General features: G+C 38.2%; 1 protein-coding gene across 3 annotated transcripts in view; it reads right to left on the bottom strand.

The window, feature by feature from the left end:
* Window positions 1-19747, bottom strand: part of LOC122808962 (sodium- and chloride-dependent GABA transporter 2-like) — a 1071132-nt gene that overhangs the window by 497957 nt on the left and 553428 nt on the right. The gene's annotated exons all lie outside the window — the stretch shown is intronic.

Below are 19747 nucleotides of genomic sequence, written 5' to 3'. Positions count from 1 at the left end.
TCTGCAAAGCAGTTTTGTGAGTATCATTACATTTTAAGATATTTGCTTCATTATGAATGGTTTGCATATTTCCATATTTAGTGGGAAAATAAATGCAAATATTTGCAAAGGAAAGCTATCTGGACACAAACTACCATTACAGTTATTTTCAGCATTGTGTATGCTTTAATTTGATACCAAGGAATGTTACTTAAGCACATGCTGGTTCAAGTTATTAATATAATTATTAACATTTGATATATATGTATAATATTTCCAGAAAATAACTTAGATTTTCTCATTATTATGGAGTATCATGTCTGAGAAGCAATTCCCTATCAATATGGTGACTGGGTATGTAAAATGGTGTTCTGCAATGTGTCCTCAAAGACAATTTCTGAGAAAGTTATAGAAATATGCTAGTTATGCACATATATATATATATATATATATATATATATATATATATATATATATATATATATTCATACACTCACACACACACACATTTATACAGACTGGTAGCAGGTACACAACAGGTATTAGTAACAACTTTAGCAAATTATATAATCTTTCAGTTGATATCATGGAGCACCATTTAAACACCTTTTTATTCAAGTTGTTAATGTAATTGTTAACATGTAACATATGTGCATTGTATTTCTGGAAAAATAACCTAGATTTTCTATGTGACAGAGTATCTCACTTGTCTGGGGAGCAATTCCTGACTGCTGTGGTGATTGCATATGTGAAATGTTGTTATACAATATATCCAGTGGACAATTCCTGAGATATTTACAGAAATATGATATTTATGAAAATGCACTAGTTGCATTACTAAACAAGCATACATATTTGTAGATTAGAAGTAGGTAAACAGCAGATATCAGCGACCACTTTTGCAGCGTTATTTAAGCTTTCATTTGATACAATAGAATACCCTATACTTTACAGACAATAAGTATTGCAGCAGTATGCATGTCAACCCACACATAAATACACACACACACACACACACATTAGCGTCTTGGTTTCACAACAATAGAGAAATCAGCAAGTTCACAAATAGTGATGTTCATTTGCAGTACAGCAAACTTTTGAAGTACAAGATAACTCTGAGCTCCAACCCAGAAGTATCAGTTGCTTTTGAAACCCAAACTTCAACAAAATTATTCAAAATAGTTTTGAAATAACTACATGTTTCCCTCAGATCTGTTTGCATCCCAAAATAATGCATCACCTGCCAGATTTTCAGAAAGACTCTATCTTTTACATTTCTACCCATTTCCCATGGTTAAAGATGTCCCGCTACAGGAAGGAATAAAATGGATCCTGATGTTTCTTACTGCCATATAAAGGCCATATCAACCATAGTTCTCAATATGCAGGGACATGGTAGTACAGATCCAGCAGCTTCCTCACTGGGAAGATCTTTTATTTCAGCAAAGGGGATGTGCTAAATCCATTAATAAAACCTCTCTTCACACTTTAAAGGTTATAGAAAAATAATGGAATTGTTTGTACCAAAAATACTGTAGGCCGTCTAGAAGACCAAAAACTGTAATACCATGAAACTGTACCTATGTGTCAAGAAGAATTTTTTTTAAGTGCAAAGGCCATTCTTTGATTACCCATTCAGGTTACGTTGTCTTAACATCTTGAAATACTTTTCTTAATTATTTCAAAATGTCTCATATACTGTTCAATTAAACCTCACTGTTCAGAATTGCCAGTGTGTCTCTCCTGGAAGAGTATTTTAGCCTCTTTTCTTAACTAGAACTTGAATTTTTGTATTGGAAGACATTCTTGATGGTAAGACAAAAGGATTTCCACATGACAGGCATGTATATGCTTGGACCTGCCTGCCATTTTCTATCTGTTCTTTTGTGTCAGACATTGCTCTAAAAAATCCAGCTGACATTGTTATAGCTTCATCCATCTGACTCAGGGGACTGCAAACTACACTGGATGAAATATAAGATTTAACATCTTGCTTATACTTCAAAAACAAAATAGGAAATCAGACCAGCAGCTTCTCTGTCTTGCATTTGCTAGGCTGGAAGGGTTGGGAGTACCTGTACTCAATAAGGTAAAATAAAATAAAGTCAAATAAAATAAATGTCTTGGGTTCAGTGTCTAATAGCTTTGCATGAGAGATGCAGTGGCATCAGTAGCGTTCTCTTCTATTAGGTATCTTCATCTATTACCTGTAAGGAAGCAAATGTATCTACAGCCTACTCATTTTAGACAAAAATAAACATAAGCTGCAGGTTAGTATTCAATGTTATGAATTTCAAATTTATTTTCTGAAATGAAGATATCATTTTTCTAGTAGTAACATTTTTGTTTGTAACCTAATGTTTATGATGCCTTGGTGTTACTATATTTAAGCATGAAAATTACTTTGCAGTGCTTCATTTGCTGGCAATATTTATTTCAATATGGATTCTAACAGCATATATTTTTAAAGTTAATTCTCCTTCTTCCATACAAATACTTTCTTTTTTTTTTCAGAGAGTTTCATCAGGCACCCAGAAAGTGCAAATAAGTAAGAACTTAATGTAGCAGTAGATGAGACATATCCTGCCAAGGATAGCCAGTCAGTCATCCAACCAGTCTACCAAAGTTTAAGGTAAACCTTCCTTTTTCACCATACTTCTGACCTTAGACTTATGCATGAGATGTAATTTTTAGTACAACCACAACTTAAGACTAAAACTGGGCAAAGGAGATCCAAGGTGAAATGATTACAAAAAAAAGAAATGGCTTTACTCTGTTTGATGGACTTTAACATCAGAAAAAGCATCTCAATGGGCTGTTGCATGAAGCAGAGAGTGAAAGGAATTAATTAACATGCTGGAAAGTGCAGACACATGAGAGTGAGAATTTTTTATTTTATTTTATTATTATTAATATTATTATTATTATTTTAAAGCTTGTTGTTGTTGCTGTTATTTATTTATATTTGTTTACCAGTGTAGTGCACTGATCAGTTGTCAGACATGCTATCTGCTGCTGCCAGCATATAGAAAGGTAAGCTCTTAAACTTTATGCATGTCTGTGTGTGTGTGTGTGTGTGTGTGTGTGTGTGTGTGTGTGTGTGTGTGTGTGTGTGTACGTTTGTGTGTCTGTGTATATATATTTATATGGATCTACTTTCGTTCACCGAATGTTAAAAGCCAAAATCAGAATAGTGAAACTGCATTTCAATGAAAATGCACTATCGCAAACTACACATTGCTGAAGTAAAAAAAAAAAACACTACAATATACACAGAAAATACATTTTTGTAGGGGGGGCAAGCCCCCTGCACCCCCCATACCCAAGATCGCACTACAGTGGGGAAAGGCTAAATGTCCTTATCCTCACTGTGCTGCGATCTATATCAACAAGCTCCAACTGCTGTATAGGCTCCACTCCAGTTACAACTTTAAATCATAAGAAAATCACCGCACCTGTTCTTTTACAGGATGCCAGAACTGCCAACCATTGTTCATTGAGATGTAATTTGCAGTAGTGTGTTTTCATTGAACTGCATTTTCGCTATTCTAGTGTCAGCTCTTTAACATTTAGTAAACTGTACTTTCGCTGAATGGAAGTAGGCCCATATATATATATATATATATATATATATATATATATATATATATATATATTTATTTATATATATATATATATATATATATATATATATATATATATACTGGTTCATGTCATTTATTTAAAAGTTAATTTAATTGAAACTCAAATGGTTGAGCCCATTTGATTGAAAACTCATTTAAATGAAAATTCATTTGACTGAAAACTCAGTAGATAGAAAATTTTCTTCACAACAAATATACCATAAAAATGCAATGCCCCTATACCCACCTTACTTATATACACTAACTCCATGCTCTCACAACTTTGGAGAAAGGCAAACTCACTACACACAGTGAATCAGTGCTAGAGTGAAAACACAATCACTTACCACAGTGAGGGCTCTGCACTTGGTCTGCTCCTCTTTGGCATCTAATTCTCAGAAGTCAAGGACAAGTCAAAGGCCTGTGGCTGCCCAAGTTCACAGATGACTGCAAACTGGGAGTAATTATAGATTCCCCCCAAAATACTAACACCTTGTAAGAAATGCATAATAGCACTTTTTGGGAAGTTGGCTACACAGGGAAATTACGTCATTGATAATACACCCCTAGGAGTTGTCCCATTAGTCAGCGATTTGAGAACATCTATAAACAGTAACCTGACCTTCAAACCACACATGGTCAAGGTAGCAAGGCAATAATTCTATGTCTTTTAACATATAAGTAAGAGCATGGCATCTAGGTCCAGGAAAGTCATTGTGTCACTTTATTTGGCACTCATCAAACCCATCATTAAGTATAATGCCTCTTTTGACATGTACCTGGCCAGACAAATGCAACAACTGGAATATCCGTAAATGTTCCTTACCAAAAGAATCCATGGCCTAAACACATTGTCTTGTGCAGATTGCCTTAAAGCTTTATTTCTATACTCAGCCTTCTACAGACTGAGAGATGATCCCACTCTGAATGACCTTTTTTTTCGTCCAAAAAATGAACAGCATCAGAACTACTAGATCTAAGGTTTTAAATTTTGCTTGGGACACAAATAGGACATGCTAAGAGACAGATATGTATGTCAAAGAAGCCCCATTCTCTGGAATAGGCTACTCCTTCATGTGAAGCAGAGCCCCCTCCCTAACCCCATTCAAACTTAACCCAGATCAGTAGATGGGAATTCAGAAATTCACCCTGAGTCTGGCTTCAATGTCTCTGATGGAGAGAGGCAGTCAGTAAATCATGGCCAAACTAACATACTCCCTCTACATAACCTATAGTAAAATGCAAACTAACATACCCATCATCCAATATAAAAACCCAAGATACAACAGCTAAAGGGGCACATATGAGTTGTGCGGATAGGCTTATAAAGACCCTAAAGGTCATTAGGCTAGTATACACCTCTGAATCTATGAAACCAACAAAATACATGCTAATTCAAATCCTATTAATATGGCAACTTTGTAAGTATATAAAAGAAATATCAGTCTCTGATTTCATTCATTTGAGCATAATTATTATTTAGCTCTCTTCTTGATTCTTGAACTAAGATGTTGAGTGATATTTGGGGAAAGGGGTTGCAATGTGTTGTTTATTGTACTCTAACAGCAGTGAAATGAGTAAATAGATTCCTACATGAAATTTATTTATGTATTTATAATCATAATAAAAGATTTGAGTTAAAGCGTCACAGTCATACAATTGTAATTGATGGCCACATCTGTTTGTGTATGTTGGGGGACAAAGGTACTCTCACCTGTACCTGATTTTGTAAAATATCTCAGATTATTTCCATCATATTTTGGTCTGTTCCTGGTTTTGTTGGCAAATCGATGAGGACTGCAATCATTAAATAATGAAATGCAGATATTTGAGTTACTGAATTAATAGCCTTCAAAAATGTGTACTGATAGAAAGTATGTTATTCTAGTACATTTCTAACTATATAAATATAATAACTGTCACCGATGTTGGTCCTTTGTCTACCATTACTTACTTAGCTTTTTCCTTGATTCTTGAGATGAGGTTGAGATATATTTTGGGGGATGCATTATGTTAAACACTTTATTCTGACATCAGTGAGATGAGAATGTAAATTCCACAGGTGTCTGTGGATAAAAATGATTGTCAGTGTTGTCATTTACTCAAGTTAAGCCATCATTGTCTGGCTTTGCAGAAGTAAGTCAGTTTGAGCCTCACCTCAGGCTTTGTCCCTACTGAATGGCACACTGCTACAGTCATCCCTCTCCATAAAGGAGGAGTGACTACAGACCCTGGGAATTATCGCCCCATTAGCCTGATGAGTCTGATGTAAAGCTATGGAGTGCATCATCATGGACCTGATTAGCAAATATATAGGAAATCTCCAAACTCTAGACCCTATGCAATTTGGCTTTGTGAAAGGGAGATCATGCCTGCTCAACCTGGTTGACTTCTTTGAGTCAGTCACCAGGGCTGTGGACGAAGGTAAGGCAGTCCATACAGCCTACCTTGATCTGGCCAAGGCCTCACTCAGGAATTATTGATAAACTCACCAAACTAGGCATCGACCCATATATCACTAGGTGGGTTGCAAACTGGCTCACAGATAGAACACACAGTGTGAAAGTACTGGACTCCAAGTCAGACTGCCAAACAGTCACGAGTGGAGTCCCACAGGGATCAGTCCAGGGTCCTCTCCTGTTCGGCATCTACTTCTCAGAAGTCCAGGTCAACACAAAGGGATTTTGGCTGACCAAGTTCACAGATGACTGCAAACTGGAAGCCATTATTAACTCCCCAAGTGATGCAGACATCCTACAGAAAGAGACCAATGACTGGTGTCAAAACCATGGCCTTAAGCTTAATGCCAAAAAATGCATCGTCATCCCCTTTGGTAAAATCTCACTTCCCACTAATTACCACATCGATGGGAGCCCACTGAACACTGAAGGCATTATAAGAGATCTGGGGATGCAGGATAACAGCAACCTCTCCTTCAACCACCACATTGCCACTGTGGTCAGAAAGTCATTCTATGTGGCACATCTCATTAACAAGGGTTTTGCATCCAGGAAGAAAGAGGTCATCGTCTCTCTCTACTCTTCCCTCATTAGACCAATCAAGTATAATGTCCCATTTGGCAAGTACCTCACTAGACACCTGCAACAGCTGAAGACGCCACAGAAGTACCTCATGAAGAAGATGCTAGATGTTAAACACAAGTCCTACATGGACAGACTCAAAAGACTGCAGCTATTTTCTGTCTCATATTGCCTACTTACAGACGATCTCTTCTTGACTTACAAAGTCATGTCTGCCTCAGCTCTGTTAGAAATGCTACATCTAAAGAAATCCCAGTCCCTCTGCAGCACACACTCCAGATACATCAACCTCATTACCACAATCAACAGAACATGCTGGAGGGACAGGTTCATAACCCAAAGACTGCCCGTGCTCTGGAATAGACTTCCCATATATGTCAAGTAGAGCACCTCACTGTCCCTCTTCAAGAGAAATCTTGATGAGTGGATGAGTAATAGAAGGTTCACCATGTGGATCACTCCAGTGGCTCTACTTGATAGAGACACTGGGAACTAAAGTCGGGTGTGTGTGTGTGTGTGTGTGTGTGTGTGTGTGTGTGTGTGTGTGTGTGTGTGTGTGTGTGTGTGTGTGTGTGTGTGTGTGTGTGTGTGTGTGTGTGAAAGTAGCAAGTTAGCCATAATCTTTTTCACTTTTCATTACCATCAAACATCAATAAGTGCCTGTAACTAGTAATCTGGGTAGGATGTATATGACAGCAAATTATCATTGGTAGTGTTACATTGAGTAGTGCTGCCATCTAACAGTGTTTGGGTTTCTGGATGAATTTTTAGCTGTGATTCCTTCTGTGTGATGTATGAATGAACTCCCTTTCTCTGTGTGGAGTATATATGTACTCCCTGTCCCAGTATGGAGTATGAATGTGCTCCCTGTCTCTGTGAGTAGTATAAATGTACTGTCTGTCTCTGTGTAGAGTATGAATGTACTCCCTGTCCCAGTGTGGAGTATGAATGTACTCCCTGTCTCTTTGTTGGGTATAAATGTAGTCCCTGTCTCTGTATTGAGTATGAATATACTCCATGTCTCTGTGTGGGATTTATTCGTGGGCTGAGAGTTACTGAGAACGTATGTATCCCTTTCTGGAGAGGCAGGAAGGAAAGCACTTTTCCCAGACAGGCTTTATATATATATCCTTGCATTTGTTTTCACAGTTCATTGGGGAAGTATTATTTTGACAACTTCGCTACTTTGTGGATCATGCCTCCCTGCATGGAGTGTCTAGGTGTAAACCCTACACCCTGGAATGAAAATACCTATCCCTCCCTGCCAGCACCTCAGACACATGAGCAGCTAATCAAGCTCAGGTTGCTTTAATCCCTCTTCACCATGGTACTGGCTCTCACGCATGCATTTTTGTTCAGCCTTCATTAAATCAAAAGGTTAATGAAAACAGATGCAGCTGCCCCGCTGAATGGATCTCCTGTCAAAACAACATCAATGGAAAAAGGAAAACAGGAGATCTAACCACGATGTATATTCCAAAAGGAAGCTGATAATCCAAACACGATGTAAAGTAGAAAACTTTTTATTTCAGCAAAGACAAATGAAAATAAATGAGCGCTTTCGCGTAGTGTATCCTGTATATTTCACAACTTTGATGAAATATATTTTTAAAGCTATGATATTTTAAAGTTATGTTATCCACTTGTAATGTATACTAGGTTTGCTGCTGTTTTATATAGGGCTAAACATTTGCATTTAGTTCATATTATATGATTCACAGTTTATATGTTATGTTTATTTCAAGTAGTGAATCACTGTTGTTTTTTTACGTTTTATCTTATTGTTTATTTATCATATAGATGAAGTCATTCAGTGAACCAGCAAGCCTGTATAATGAAAGTCAGCTGTTTTTTAGTACTAACCATTAGATAATTAATTGGTTTTCCCACGCATGGTTATATTTAAGCGTATGCATTTTGTGTATTGTCATCTGATGAAGCGTAGGATACACTACGAGAAAGCACTCATTTATTTTCATTTGTCTTTGCTGAAATAAAAAGTTTTCTACTTTACATCGTGTTTGCATTATCAGCTTCCTTTTGGAATATACATCATGGTTAGATCTCCTGTTTTCCTTTTTCCATAAATCAAAAGGTTGTAAAAAAGCTCTAAGATACACCTAAAAATATCAAAAACCCTATGAATTCTGAGGGTCTAGTGGCCCCCAGACACCCAACTTTGTTAACACCTTGGGGGAAGCTAAGAAGTAAGACAAAGTGGTATGGGCCAGGATGAGGGGCAAACAAGGAAATGTGTGCAGTGGTGGGGGGCATTGTGTATCAGGAGAGCCTGTGAAGTCATTTGTTTATGGCTCCATCTCACCTGAGGCTGGCCTTGTTGATCGCACGTCAAACATCTGATGCCTATATAGTTAGCAACATTGCACTAATGAGTAGGTACATACTGAGGCAATCTAGGAACTAAAGTGAATGATTGCATCTGTTGTTTAATTACAGGTAATGGTGATTGACATACTGTAACAAGAGTCTCACCCCATCACCATTAACTCCATACATTCACTTGATTCCTGCAGGCCTCTTTTGCTTTGAAATCACTAGCCAGCACAAGTAATAACTTGAAATATCCATTCTGAGATTCTGAAAGTTGTTTTCCGATTAATTAAAGTGCTGCATCATCTTATAGATGGTATCATCAATCGACAGTTCTACTTGTGGTGAGTCTGAATATGCATATTTAGCTTCATACTCAAAACCTGAGAGAGAATACATTTGAGAGGAATAATCCAAAGATTCAGAATCCAATTCTGAAGATGAATTTACCTCAAAAGAAGTCTCCATTTTCCTTTTATGAGGTGAATATGGAGCAGATGAGTGAAACTGGGATGTTTCAAAGACATAAGGGCTTTGAAAAGTCCTTGAGAAAAGTTATACCATTCCTGTTGAGGATCTCTAGGAGCAGTTATATCAGGAGGAGAAATATGTCTGTTTTTTGTTTTTCTCTGGTTTGAGGTAATCAAAGAAATATGCAAGAGGGAAAACCTCTATAAGGGTCCCTGGGATGTCCTCACAAACTAAAATCTGTGGAAGACCTTCAGATCTCTCTGACATGACTAGTCTAAGCTCTTCTTTTGTGGCTTTTTTAGCATGCTGATGGATTGAACAGGATGTTTTAGCTATCTGCACCTTACTGACCTCCAAAATGATCTTACAGTAGGAACAGGCCCAGATGTCAGACAGTCAATGGGTTCATCAGTGGTCTTAACAGAGATGTTCAAGTCTGACTTGGAGAAAGAAACAGGAATCATAACATCCTCTTTTGTTTTTTTTTTTTTTTTGCTTCTATCTTGGCTGTGGAGGGGCATCCGAGGAAGGAGATACTGACTACATCCTAGAACAAATAAGAGCATGTAGGCTTTTTGTTTTCTGAATAAATTTTCAGAAATGACAAAAGCCTTCTTAAGGTCTTAGGCACAGTGGCTTGACAAATAGAACACTCTTTAGTATTGTGGTGAGGTCCAAGACAAAAAAAGACACTTTGATGCTTATCTTCATGAGGGATCTGCCAACTGCAGTTGCATTCTCCTCTCACAGATGGTATGAAAATGTCAATTTTTATAGAAAAACAACACAAAGAAAGAAGGGTCCCCAAGAGGGTATTTAGCTTTTCTTAGCAAAGGTAGCTGAATCTTTTTGTATGGCTGACAGACCAAGGTTTAATGGAATCTTGCTTCACTGACTGGCAGCAAGAAAGTTCTGAGGATTTTCATTCCTCTACATCCCGTAAGTACCAGGACATAATCCCGTGCATATGTCAAGGTCAGATGTAAGGCGCAAGAGGAAAGTACACCTAAGGTTTGGTACACTGCACATATGTTATTTCCCATCAGTTAACATTACTCCAGCAGTGATTTCATGATGGACATCTGCAGTTACATGTTCCCACTGGCCCTGAAAAAAGACCATTCTGGGATGTCTTCAGCTGGGGTGCTGCAGCACCAGTGTTAGAGTCACTCTGTAGCACTGTTTGAATTCAGTTATACATCCCATTTTGGTCAAAGTAAGATCTGATATTTTTTCTTTCTTGGGGTCCAAAAATGTTCAGTTCTCACCCACTTGAAATGTGCATATTCAAAGAATGTTTTGTTTGTTAGCTTTCTTGAACTGCCTTGGCTCCCATTTGGCCTGCCAAAGGCTGGGTGGTAGGCAATTATCACGTCTGCTGTACTGGTGCTTCCCCGAAACAAAGTTGGACAGTAACAATCACTTCTGCTGTACTGGTGCTTCCTCAAAGCACAGTTGGACAGTAACAATCACTAAACTTTAGTTTCTTTCTTTAGTTATGTTTCTTTAGTTATGTTAGGAACCTGGGTGGGAATTCCCAGATATGCTCAGAATTAGTCCAAAATGACAAAAAATACACCGAACCCACAGACATTGCCAACATCCTAGCTGACAGGTTCAGCGCAAACTTCTCCCCCCCCCTCCCCACCAAAAGGACTAATATCTATCCCAGCAGAGTGCTGCCCCCCTGACATCTCAGATGCTCAGGTAAGAGCTGCCCTCTCCAAAGCAAGAAACGCAGCATCAATGGGACCAGACGGTGTCCCGGGCTGCGTCCTACATGAACTCCAAGAAGAGCTAAACCCAAACCTAAAACTACTGTTCAATTTCAGCCTTACTACAGGATATGTACCCAAAGAGTGGCGTACAGCAACAGTGGTCCCTCTCCACAAAGGTGGTGCCTCAACGGATCCTGGAAACTATCACCCCATAAGTCTCACTAGCTTAGTCTGCAAAGCTATGGAAAGGATCATCATGGACCTTATAAATAAAGATATTGGGGACCTGCAGACACTGGATCCTACCCAGTTCGGCTTTGTTAAGGGCAGATCCTGCCTCTTGAACCTGGTCGATTTCTTTGAAACAGTCACCAAGGCCATTGACAAGGGGAAGGTGGTCCACACAGCCTACCTGGACCTCGCAAAAGCCTTTGATACAATACCCCACTCAGGCATTATAGATAAGCTCACCAGCTTAAATATAAACCCCTATGTCACTAGATGGGTTGCAAACTGGCTCAAGGACAGAACCCACATGGTTAGAATAGCTGGAGCCATGTCAGACTCCAAACCAGTTACAAGTGGAGTCCCACAAGGCTCAGTCCTGGGACCTTTCTTGTTCGGTATATATTTCTCGGAGGTACAGGCCAACATGGAAGGACTGTGGCTGACCAAGTTCGCAGATGACTGCAAACTGGGCGCCATAATAGACTCTCCAGCCGACACAAGCATCCTCCAAAAGGGCCTCATAGAAACAGACAACTGGTGCCAGAGCCATGGCCTCAAGCTAAATGCCAAAAAGTGTATAGTCATCTCCTCTGGCAAAAACAAAGTGCCCACAAATTACCACATAGGTGGTAATCCATTAAGTACAGAAGAAGTAATTAGGGACCTGGGGACCCAAGTTGATAGCAATCTCTCATTTGACAACCACGTGGCCAAAGTGGTTAGAAAAACATTTTATATAGCCCACCTAATCATGAAGGGATTCACATCTAGATCAGGGAGGTCATCGTGCCTCTTTACTCATCCCTCATCAGGCCCATAATTGAGTACAATGCCCCTTTTGGGATGTACCTTACCAGACACCTGCAGCAACTGGAAAGACCCCAAAAGTACCTCACCAAGAGGATCAAGGGGCTCAAACAGATGCCGTATGCTGCCCGGTTAAAGAAACTCCAGCTCTACTCAGTGGCATACCGCCTGCTCAGAGGCGATCTGTGCCTGACGTATAAAGCCATGTCCAACCTGGAATTAATGGACATGCTGCACCTCAGAAAATCCAAATCCCATCGAGCTACGCGCTCGAGGGACTTGAACCTCAGCACTGAAATAAATAGGACATGCTGGAGGGACAGATTCATAACCCAGAGGCTCCCTTCACTCTGGAATAAAATCCCAGTCCAGGTTAGGCAGAGTCCCTCATTGACTCTCTTCAAGAGGAATCTTGATGAGTGGATGGGAGATCGTAGGTTTACCCCGGGTATCACTTCTGTGTCACTGTTAGACAGAGGCACAGTATACTAACCTTGAAAAAGGGCATAGCATAATTAATTTAATATGGGTGGCGAAAGCTATACACACTCTGGCTAGGCTTATAAATGCCCTAGGGCAGATAGCCTAGTATGAACCTATGAACCTATGAACCTATAAACAATGTGTATGCTGAACAGATCTTAACTGATCCAAGCATTTCCTTCATGCACCATATCTTCTGTCAGCAGCATCCTTGAGGGGTCCACTTCTGGAAACAAGTAGACCAAGTTGGCACTTATCAGATCTATATGTTCTGGTCAATGTGGTCTACCTTTTCATAAAACTTATTAATAGGCACTTATTTGTATTATTTTATTGTTTTTTTTATTATTATTACAGTTAAGTAATATAATGTTCTGAATGGAAAATTTACATTTACAGCGGGTCTATGTTATTTCATTGACCGCTTAGTATGTCAAACACCTAAACATCGACAGCTAAGGGTCGAAAACTGACAATGGCGAGCGGCCAGTTAAGCAAATTCTTATATCAGGAAAGAATTTGCTAGGCCATTATCGGGAGTTGGTATATTTAGTTGGGGGGAGTGTGGGAGGCACAGACCCCCACATCAGGGGGGTATGGGGGGCAAAGCCCCCCACTTTGTTATGGCTTGGAAGTTTCTGTTACTTTGGCATGCTCAAGCAAATTCTTTCCTGATGAAAGAATTCACTTAAATGGCCGTTCGACATCGTCAGTTTTCGACCCTTAGCTGTAGACGATTAGGCGTTCGACAAATTAAATGGTCAATGATTTAATATAGACCCTTTACAGCACAGACCTGAGGGAAAAAGTTCCATCAATAAAAAATACACAAGAAAATAATGAAAAAATTTAATATAAAGTGGTAAACAGTAAACTTTAAACAGTGCATAGCTATGTCTCAGTTATCTTAAGTATGTTTGGCTCAATTTAATGCAGCTGCTCCAGAAATATGCAGTTTTTGTCAAATAGGTGATATCATTTAATCCCACAATGTTCATGCATAAAAGTGCTGACATTCATAAAACAACAGTATACATATAGCAGTGAGGAGTTAAGATAGTGGATTAACATGCACTGCACATGGTGTAAAGTTTTCTGTGTGACTCTAGACAGTATAGGACAGTATAGCTTAGAGAACAACTTCAAAAAAGAGTAGACCTCACTTTTTAATGGCTGCTAGCAGGAACAGTCCTGAATATACTTATATTGGGAAGATGTTATATATTCAAGGCACTTTTGAGCTAAAGGCACCAATGCCAAAGCACCAGAAAATTGTAGACACTATCATTTTAAACTTATGTTGATACCTTGCCATCTTGACTAGTAGGTGTCACTGAAGAAGGCTTTGACCAAACTACTGAAGTCTGTGTATTGTATACATGATGCATGATAAGCCCAAGCATAACAAATTTCATGCCGGGGATCAGCTGAAGTAAGACAGTGTATACCAATGATTAAATTAAGAAAGCAATTCCACAGTGAGCCTAACAAAATTACTTTAGACTCTAGAAAGACCTTGTTACAGAATTCACATGACCACACCAACAAAAACTTCAATGCAAGAGCAGGGATTGTGTGATGCTGAGTCTTGATGCCATGGTAGAGTGTTCTTTAGCCTTGCAAAGAATGCCTAACTGGTGTTAAACGTTGAAAGCAAAACTGTGTGAGCACTGTAAATCTGCTCCTGGTCAAGAGTAAGCCCCAGATATTTAAGTATAACCACAGTGTAAACAGGTGTGACATCCTTGGAGATGAGAGAATGTCATATACTAATACCATCTGTAATACACTTATCTTTGCACTTCTAGCTTCAATGTGCCCAATCGAGTAAGGATGTTTTTGTTTAGAAATAGCACTGCTGACAAATTGTTTGTGTTTATATATATATATATATATAGCATCCATATTACCCAATTAAAGGTTTAGGTTAGCGAATACCTAAATGTCGATCTGGAAATATTGAAAACTTAAAACAGCGAACGGCGGATTTAACATAGAGAATGAATACTCTTGGCCACAAAAAAAAAAATTAAACCAAACTGAAGTGGGGGGCTGTGCCACCCACACCCCCCTTAACTAAATATACCAACTCCAAGATCACTCCACAGTGGGGAAAGGGGAAAAATCCGCATAACGGCCAAGGGAATTCTTTCCCTGCGTTAAATTGGCCAATTGCATTTTTTTGCTTTCGCTATTACCAGATTTTTTTAGCTATTCGCTAACCTAAACATTCGATCAGGTAATAAGAACCCTATATATATATATGGTATTATGGTGTCTAAATTAAAAATTACCTGTCTTATGTTGCAGGGTCATCACACTGTGGTTTATACAATTCACAGTCATCTTGACTGTTTATATAAATCTTTCTGTCAGCCTGTTGGTGGCTTGGTGGTGAGGTGCAGATGGAAAATTATTCATACCACTCTATTTCCAGAATGTTTTTAATTCTGCTGATGTAAACACTACACTATAATCACTAATAATTTGTTTGGGTGTAGTTTTTTAAATGTGAACTGCATTTAATGCATTTTTCTTGCATACAGGAGAAACCCAGTTTGTCTCACTGTTGTACAGCTGTTTCAGAAAGATGCATTTTTCTTCTCTTTATACTAGTTTATAACTGCTTTGGAAACTGAATGAATGATAGCAGCTGAAACTCAAATTCCTAATGGCACGGAAGCTCTGCCCCAGTGATAAAAAGTTCTATAAGCTGGCTCGAGAACTAGCAAAGATATTAGAGGCCAAAGGCTACCAGATGAATCTGTTGCAAGAGGTCTATCATAAAGCAGAGCTTATGATAGATTGGACTTTTTGAAACAAAGGCACTACCTTCATCAAAGCAGAGGTGATGATAGATAGGAGTTATATTTTGTTGCAAGCTATGTCCAGTTAGGTGTAATTTTCTCCATGATAGTCAGGAAAATACTGGTAGCTACAGCTGAGTGATGAAGTTTTATCCATAACTCTCAACATTATGCCTAATTTAACATACAGGAACTCCCCAAGACTTAAAGACAGAGTTTATGACATTTGTATTGGAGATGGTCTGTGTATTGTTATAGCAGATTTTGGATTTGGGACTTTTTTCTGGTTGTGGTAGACCCTCTGATGGAATTGGAGCACTTTAATTACCAAATAAACTTATGATCCTCGGTTTGAACTAATGGGTATGGCTCAATAATACACGACTTTGACCTTGAGGCTCTTCAGAAAGGGCCTAGATATGTCTCTGGTTACCTCTCACAATAGCACCTTGATCACTTGACACCATGTAGGATCTTAGTTCATCATTTCATCATGTGTGGGTGTGTGTGTGTGTGTATGTGTGTGTGTGTGTGTGTGCACACACTCATCCTCGTGTGTTGCCAGATCAGTTGTCTCCTACTTTCTCTCTCTCTCAGTCTTAAGGTGCACTGGTTATTCCGGTTGAAGGACAGGTCGAGTTTTAGTAAAATGTCAACTGTCATAAAAATGCTTGCAAGAATCCTTTGCTTTTTGATAATTTCTTACAATAGATTCAAATGGAATAGCTTTTGGTTTAAGTTTGGATTCTAGCATTGGTACATTAGCCCTGATTTATATTCCAATCATTAGCTGATTAGGCCTTATCCCAGCAGCACTGTGTGGAGCTACATAGTAAGACATCCGAGCTCTGTAAGGATCAGGATGGCAAAGAATCATTTTAACAGTTTAAATTGCACTCTCATTGTAGTGTGATTTGTAAAGACCTGATGTAGTATGTAAGAAGCCACAGTCCTCAGCATATTTATAGATATTAAATAGTTACCATTATCTGTGATTATGTCAAAAGGTATGCCATATCTGGTAAACACTGTCTTAAACATGACAGTAATTTGTTGCCTAGCTGCAGTTGCCACATGTAATATCTCTATAGCTCTGTATTTTGAGAGCAATAGTCCACTAATACAAGGCAGCTCTTTCCATTGAGCTCACTTATGTCAGCAGCTATTTACTGTGAAGGACGTTATGGTAAAGGAGTTTGTAGTAATGTTCTCCACTGGGATGGTTTATGAAATACTGGCACGTTGACACAAGTTTTGCAATGCCCATGTTGATAATAGGCAATGATATACCCTGGCTCTTTCACAACACTTAAGTCAAAATGTATTTTATATATTAGTTTTAGTTATTCAGCGCATTGTGAAGACGGTATAATAATTCTGTACTGGTAAAGTAGCAAACCATTGTGTTCAGACAATTGTGTTCTGATGGTGTAGTATCTGTACATCAGATGCTTTGTCTCTGTCCAGTGGTTATGACATATGTCCCTTCCAGATTTAATGACTGTTTTAGATTTGACAGTCTTGTTGTACTTACAGTTTGATTTGCTATGATGTTCTATATATAGACAGCAATGTCTTTTTCAGCATCAGGTTGTGTCTGGTCAGATACTGAGTTACTGGACAACCTGTCAGCCACAATTATATGTTTTCCAGGCAGCCTAAACAGTTCAGGCATTCAATCTTCTCACATGCAACCTTGATATCTTGGTGGCATTGTATCCAAATCATAGGAATTAATTAGTGAAACCAGTGATATGTGATCAGTCTTGAGTTGGAAACTATCTAACCCTATCAGATATTTGGAAAACTTCTCACATACCCATACACTTGCAATGCATTCATTTTCTATGCATGAATGTCTTTATTTTACATGATTTAACATTCAGGAGCAACAAGTAACAGGTCTTAAAACTTGTCCATCCATCTGGAGTAAAGCAGCACCTAGGCCATAGCTGCTAGCATCAACACTCACAACTATCAAGTTTGTAACATCACAGTAAGCAAATAAATGAGCAGATATTACCATTTGTTTAATTTTGCTGATGCTTTAGGCTTAAACATTATCCTATGACCAGTGTACACTCTTCTACAGTAAATCTGTTAATGGACATAGCATTATGGACTTATCAGGTACAAAGTTACCTGGTAAATTTATCATGCCTATGGCCTGATGTAGCTCAGTTACATAGGCTAGTCATTTTAGTTCATCTGTGACTCACTTACTTGAATCTGATTTGATTCTACTAGCACTTATGAAATTACTAAAATGTTGGATTTCAAACTTTCCACTTTCCAGCTTCAGACCTGAGTTTTTAATGTTTTAGTACTGCCTACAGTCTCATGTTATGTGCTTCATTATCAGGACCAAAGCTAGCTTGTTGACAACAGCAACACTTGTGTGCCCTTTAAACAGAATGCTCATCTCAAGTCTTCTAGTGCTGAAGTTATACCAAATGGTAGTCTTTTGAAACAAAATCTTCCAATCAGAGTAAAAAAGGTTATTAGCTTTTGACTGTTGCTCACTATAGATATGTGCTAAAACACGTTTGAAACATCACCATCCAGCTTAGGTGAAGTATTCTCAAGGATAAATAACAGAATCTCACTTCATGACTGCATAATTAAACTTTTTTTAAATACACACATATTCTTATACTCGAATAAAAACATAAAGGCAACTGAAACATGAAGAACTAATAAATAAACATGAAGCACACAAATTTATTCAAAATGCTTTTCGTCCAGCTTTGTAGCCAAACTTCCTCAGACAACTTTAAAAACTACAACCAGCATACATTTATACATCTCAAAATTAGTCATGTGTTCAAATCAATCAACTTCTAAAAAGACATTCCTAAAAAACAGTAAAAACCTCCCTGGTGAAAATACTGAAATGAGAATGCTATAATACATTATTAAACATATAATAAAAGTGTGTATGTATGTTTAAATATATATAAAACATATTAAAAATTCATCTAACAATTAAGTCACACATATAATACTCTAAAAGAACCTAGTTTACCGTAAAATGCTTCTTAATTTTAAAATACAAGACACAGATACCTTATCATTCAACCCAGGAGCCTTATAAGATTGTAATTTCAACTGCCAAATCAGTTCTTGCCTCTCCAAAAATAACTGAAATGGGCCACCTTTGAAGTCTGGAAGAATTTGATCTAGAACTCTAAATGCAAAGGAATGAGTAGGATTTTGATTGCAGTGCTTGGCTAGGGCATTCCCCATCTTACTTTTCCTTATACTATACAAATCTTCATAAATCCTGTCTTTAAACTTGCTGTCAGTCTTGCCTACATAAAATGCAGGACAAGACTGGCAGGAAGCAAGATACACCACTGATTTAGAAGAACAAGAATATTTTCCTTTGATTTTATAAACCTTGTTGTTGATAGTAACACTAGCCCCAGTTGCCAAATGCCTACAAAATTACACGACTCCCATTTAAACATCCCATCTATTCTACAAGACACTTTCTTACTCATTTCCATTATGTTTTTTAAGTTGTTACCTCTTTTATATATTACTGAAGGCCTGTCACCTAACCTTACTGTTAAATCCGTCTCAAAAGTGAACAAACTCCAATTCCTTTGCAAAATTAACCTTATGGCATCAGCCTCCAGACTGAACAGTGTAATAAAACTCATTGAAAGTTTAGACTTTGGATCTTCCGAGCAGGTAGTAATACAGATGGAAGTGTGGCCATCTGATACACGGTCCTTTATATTGTGTATACTGCTCTGCCCCATCAAAATGGGCTTGTATATGCCTGCTCTCCTTTTATTTTGAACTTCTTCTATAATTTCTAGTATCAAAATTTCTGGGTATCCCCTCGTCAGGAACATTCCCTTATGTACCTCACATTCCTCAAAAAAATCTATCGTCCTCTGTTACCATCCGGGCAGCATGGACCATTTGGCCCTTTACCACAGATTTTTTTCTTGTACTGGGGTGATCACTCATGTAATGTAGCATAGCATTAGAGTAAGTTTCCTTACGGTAAATACTAGCCACAAAACATCTGTTAATAACATCCTTCCTCAGTTCTACATCTAGATAAGCTATTCTTTCATCGGCAAACGTATGCGTGAATTTCAAAAAATCGGTGCTGTTGTTAATTCCTTCCAAGAAACTGTCTACCTCTAAGTTGTCCCCATCAAACAAGATGAAGACATCATCTAAAAATCTAGTGTAGAACTTCACTTTAGTTAGGGTTTCAGGTACATTCAGTACATACTGGT

Source organism: Protopterus annectens, chromosome 8.part0 (assembly GCF_019279795.1).
Source record: "Protopterus annectens isolate FY-2018-M chromosome 8.part0, PAN1.0, whole genome shotgun sequence".
Classification (NCBI taxonomy): Eukaryota; Metazoa; Chordata; order Ceratodontiformes; family Protopteridae; genus Protopterus; species Protopterus annectens.
This window is presented reverse-complemented; position numbering and strand designations above follow the sequence as displayed.